Source organism: Anomalospiza imberbis, chromosome 3, assembly GCF_031753505.1.
Source record: "Anomalospiza imberbis isolate Cuckoo-Finch-1a 21T00152 chromosome 3, ASM3175350v1, whole genome shotgun sequence".
Lineage (NCBI taxonomy): Eukaryota > Metazoa > Chordata > Aves > Passeriformes > Viduidae > Anomalospiza > Anomalospiza imberbis.
The window spans coordinates 58397091-58402869 of NC_089683.1; positions in this window are offsets into that span (position 1 = coordinate 58397091).

A 5779-nucleotide genomic window follows, 5' to 3' on the forward strand; every position below is an offset into this window, starting at 1 on the left:
AAAATATTTTCATCTTAATTACGATCCTGATGTTTATTGTAGAACCATTTAGTGACTGTAAAAGCCAGTTTGACAAACACATACTTCACAGGATTGAGGGACTGAGGAGACAGAAGAGCAAAGAATTAGGCCCAGGGGAATTGCTGGAGGAGACAAAACGCAGCTATTTCTATGTGGTGGGAAGATGAGAGGCACAGCAGGGGCAGGTTGGTGTCTCTGTGGGTACCAAGCAATGCCAGGCAGAGGAATGGCTCATGTCAGTTGCCTGTTGAAATTGCTGAGAGTAAGAGAAGTTTGTAAGTCACCTTCCTGTAGTTATGTGTCTTTGCTGGAGCAAAGTTTGACAGATGAGAAAAAAATTCAAATAATGACACAAAATTTGCAAAATTCTTCAGCAGAGGTGAAGCAAGACAACAGTGGGAAAAGAGACACCAGGCTAAATGGCATGTGCACCATCATCAGTGGAAATAGATGCATTCAGATGACAGAAGTTTACATATCTGATTTTTCAGTTCAAAAGAAATAATATGGCAGTACTTCTGACTGGTTCAGTGCTATTTAAAATAGTTTCAATGATATAAAATACTCTGGTGAATTAAAAAATGTATGTGTAAACTGAAAATTTGAAATGAGGCTTTTTAAAAAAATATTTTAAATTTAAAAAGTACATTTCAAAACCATGCACTGTAGGATAAAACAGTTATATCTCAAATACTGAAAGGCAAAGGTAAATTGGAGTTTTGGCTGATATTTTTATACTGAAATAAAAATATAAAAGGGTAAATTATGTGTATCTTTATCCTATTTGCCTAGTCTTGTAAGAAAGCTGGCTTGAACACACCCTAGATGTTACCTTAAATCTTTTACTACAGCCCTGTAATCACCAATAGCCTGATCCAAAGTCTACTGATGGGTTTGGAGCCCTTCCCTTGACACTGACCCAGCCCTGCTGGGATCAAGAGAAGAAAGGAAGGTGGGACTACAGACAAGGTACTTAAAGATAAAATCAATGGCAAGGTTACCAGGAATGAAGTATTTTGTTTGAACATGGAGGTTTTTGGCAGGGATAGACATGTCACAACTCATGGTCTTTCATCCCTCTGCTCAGATTTTGACCCAAATCCCTTTTCAGTTCTTGATCAGCGATTTTATCTTGATCTGGATAAAATGTATAGGCTTGATAAAAGACTTATGTCGATTTTATCCTATTGATCCAAGACTCTAAGATAAGATTAAAAAAATATTGTTCTTGAAAGATGGGAATGATTCCTTTCCAAGAGATTCCCCAGTCACTGCTGGTAAATAAGAGGTCTTCATTATCAAAGGCACTGAGAAGCACTGTCGCTTACACGGAATGTGTCAAATGTTTGAGGGGGTTTTATTTAGAGAAAATGTGTGACTCAAGCAAAAGCATCTGGCAGATAGGACAAAACATTTCAGAAATTTATTTTTCAAGATGAAAAATGGAAATAAATAGATCTCCAAATGTTCATTTTGGAACGGGGAGGATTTATTTTCTCAGCTTTTTATGTTTTCCACAGGGAAATGATAGGAAATGGCTGGATTTCTGTCACTTTTTGAATACTCTTAAAAACATTTTCCTGCCTGACATTAATGGACAAATAATCAAACAAGATTAAAAAAACCCTAAAATTCACAATGAAGACAAATTTTCTGTCAAGACACAAGATTTTAATTTTTACATCAAAATCAGGAAGGATTAAAATATTCATAATGTGGCAAAACCCAATCCTTTTCCTCAGAAAAGGCATGATGAGAGCTCCCATCAACAGCAGTGGGCAGCAGGACATGAGGGTGAGGGCAGCTCTCTGGAAGAACACAGCTCAGGCCAGAGACTCTGGGTGATGATAAATCCTGCTGCATTGCCACCTCCAGACACCCAGTGAGCCCTCAACATGGGAAACGTGAACAAAGGCAAAGCAATTTTCACTGAGCTCAGACACTGGGAAGGGTCTTGGTGCAGAACAGTTCTGCCCTCTTTATACCCTCAGTTTGTTAAAAGAAAGGTCAAGAAGATCCTTCCTCCCCTGCCATGCTTGGTGAGACCTTATCCCATGCCAAGTCAATAACAAAGCTCCTGCCACTCTCAGCAGAGGCAGATTTTCACCCAGAAATTTTATTGAACTTTAATTTGAGAGCAAACCCCAGTGACTCCTGAAGCACTGCTGTTCACTAATCAAAAGTATGGAAATTCTTAAAAGAAAACCCATCCCTTGGGAGGTTCAATGAATGTGATCCACCTACTTCACCCTTCAGCCCTGAAGGATACTTCCTGAAGGGTTCTTTTTGCCTTGTTATGGCAATAGCTTCAATGCTTCTGCTTTCCATCACTAAAAATTCCACTCTTTGAATTTACAGGTTCCTGCTATTTATAGTCCCTGAAAGTTCTTGACCACCTGTTCATTTCGTAAGTAATGCCGTCATATGAAGCTTAATTTGCTGAATATGATGTTTCCTCTCCTTTGTCATATTGAATTACCAGCAATTATGGCTTCAGTCTAATGTAATATGAAACTAAGGCCACATAATAATTTACCCAGTGAGCTGCACCAATACTGTATGAGCTGTATCTGCAGTACCACATCCGAAGTATAAGTCAGTCTGGGGCTTCCTAAAAACATAAGTAACAAAAAGGTACTATATGTGATGGAAAAGCAGATTTAAATGTCACAATTTTAATATGCAACTAAAAAAGGGAGTATGAAAAATGTAACTAATGGGAATATAAATAAGTAAGCCAAACTTTAGCTCATTGTGAATGGTACCTCTTAATTCCAACCTAATAATATAGAGATATTTCCTTAGGAGATTCTGAAAAATACTTAATAAAAACCTTGAAATCTTTCTGAACAAGGGACCCCAAACATCTGGTATCACATTTGAAATACCACTTGTTTTTCTAATCACTGAAGGGGAAAAAAAAAGAGTGGATTATTATTTTTGCTCACAATAAATACCCTATGTGAAGAGTCACTCAGCATTATTCTCTCTCTGGTATTTTCTCCCACCCATTTCTTTACCACCACTAAAAATTGTTCAGAACACTGTAAGGGAGGAGGCAGATCCACAGGGCCTGTGGCTGCAGCACCCTCCAGAGCTAGCCTGGGATCCACGGTGGTACACAGCCTCCACAAGACCCAAGCAGCCTGGCAGGCTGCTAATGGCACCACTGCTCAGGTTGCTCTATCCTGGGGGTGAATTATTATTTCTATCTTGAAAATAGCTTGCACTTTGGCTTAATGTTCTCTGACAGAGTGACAGCCCATATTCCAGTTCTGGCAAGCTTCTCAAGGTCCAGAAGGGTGACTGAGGACATGAAATTTTAAATACCTATACAAACTTCTTCCAAAAGCAGAGGGCTCTAAGGACATTCCAGTTTTTTTCCTATGTCAAATGTAACCCATGAGTTACCTCTCACACCAAATTCCCTTAAATTTAGGGCAAATTTCCAAAGTGCAAAGACTCAGAAATAAATTATAGCAGTTAAACATTGTTGTTTTGAGCCTATTTACAAGTTCGGGTAAAGATTTAGAATTTCTTGCCCATTCATTCTGCCCTACTCAGGTAACAGAAAGCACATCGCTGCAGGGAAAGAAAAAGGCAAATAAAAAAGATGTATCAGTTGTCCCTAGAGAGAAGGGAATTAATATCACAAGTGCTTGTTCCCCTTTTGCACAGATACTGATTTGATACTTGAGTGAACATTGTGAACTTGAGTTTTTCAGGGCTGAAGAAACTCACTTTTTCAGCAAGATGTGCCAAGAAGCCCAATTACAAAAGGACAAATGATTCATTTAACAGTTTTCATCGTGTTGCCACACTGCCTGACCTCCAAATGTGCCAAGATACTACAGTATCATTTAAACCGGGAAAAAATGCCTCTGTATTAGAATGTGTGAGATTCACGAGGGTCTCGTTATAGCTGTAATGTTAAAAAACCCCAATCAATACATAAAATAATAGTCTAATTTGAGGAGCCCTTATGGTCAATCAAATAAACACAGCATTTAAAGACAAAACAAAGTACACGCCCATGTGAAAAATTATTACCGTTCATAAGGAAAAAAATTGCGTTCAAAAATCAAGATTAAAACCTTGCTGGTGCTGATAGCTGTGTGCATGCAAGAGTGGTGGGATGCAGAAGGGAGAATGGTATCACCCATTCTAGGTCCACATCACCACATCCCTCCAAACTGAAGTAGCTTTCTGCCGTGTTAAATTTAACCTAAATCATGTTCTTCCCTCACCGCAGGATCACTCGTGCTGGAAAGGGTGGCCCTGCCCACTCCTTCTCCCTCCCTTCTCCTGACAGCATCTCCCATTTCTCTCCGCTGCACCTCTTGCTGCAGTCTGTCTGGTGCTTTTGTTGTCTGCCTGGTGCTCTTGCTTCTCAGAAGTAGTAAACTGTCAGTCAGGAGAAAGAAGTATTTACTGTTTTTTTGGGTTTTTTTTCCAAGGTTAGCTTTCCTTGGGAGGGTGAAATAAATCTCACTGAAGCAGTGAACTCCAGCTCCATCCCTTACCATTTAACTGCTGCTCTTGGGTGACTGGTTTTGTTTCTCAGCTGCTGTGTCACTAGACGAGATTTGTGCACTAGAATAATTTGTTGTGACCTGCCTTTCGTTTCTTTTCCCATTTAAATTAAATATTAACTAATCCCAGGGGTGCTACCAGTTTTAAACAAAGCCTAAAGACTAAGAAAAGCCAGACCTGCAGCAAAGATATTTTTTCACCTGATCAGCTACAACATCTGGAAACAAAAGGATTCTCAGCTCAAGAATTCATCCTCTTCGTCATCTGTATCAGTTGGAAGAACAAACCTTGCTCCTGTCCAGCGCAAAAGCTATCGCTTGGTTTTACAGTCTGCAAAGTATCTAACAATTCCCACAGGGCAGGCTGGCAGGGTCGGGATGCTTCTTATCTCACGAGAAACAAAGGAAGGAAGGATTTTTTTTTTTTCTGAAGACAGTTAATCAGTATTGATCACAGGGACTTTATGCAAAGATGCTCGGGCAGGGAGCGAGAACAAAGCGTAGGCAGCACTCACATCCTGCCTTAAAACAGACAGAAACGGGAAGAGTTTCCCACCCCCCTCACACACCCCCCATTTCTCTCCAGGCCAGCTGGAGTTTGGTATCAGACTGTTCCACGTTGCCCCATGAGGAGGAATGGGAGGAGAGGGTGTGTCAGCAGGCAGCAGCTCTGTCTCCCGCTTTGTTTGGGCTTTCAGCACCAGCCCCACTGTGCTTTAACGCCTGACACGTCCGCAGGACTGAGCTCCCCATTCAAGCAGAGGGGGTAAACCCCAAATGCTGGGATGGTATTTAATTTCCACTGAAGCTTTCACAGTGAAGTTTTAAATCCTCCCAGCCGGGAGGACCTGGTCCTTCGGCAATCCTTTAACAACACTGGCAATCCTGAAGCATTTTACATCTTATCCTCTCAGAGCATCTCACAGACAGTTTTGTTTAACAGCGCATCTAAGACCAGAAAAAATTCCCATATTCTCTTTTTGCTGTGGCAACAAGCAAGAACAGAAGGGTAAATGTTTTGCTTAAGGCTGAACAGCCAGTCCTCGCCAACTGAGAATCAATCACCACCTCTCACTTAGCTTTATAACCAAATCTCCTGCTTCAACACAGCAAAGGTAGGTGACCATCTCACCTCAGTGAGAAAAACACCATGTCATCTCTATTCCTTCTTTTCAAGCCAGCAGTGCTTGCTTGCTTGCTGCATCATGTGATGAGCCTGCTCTATA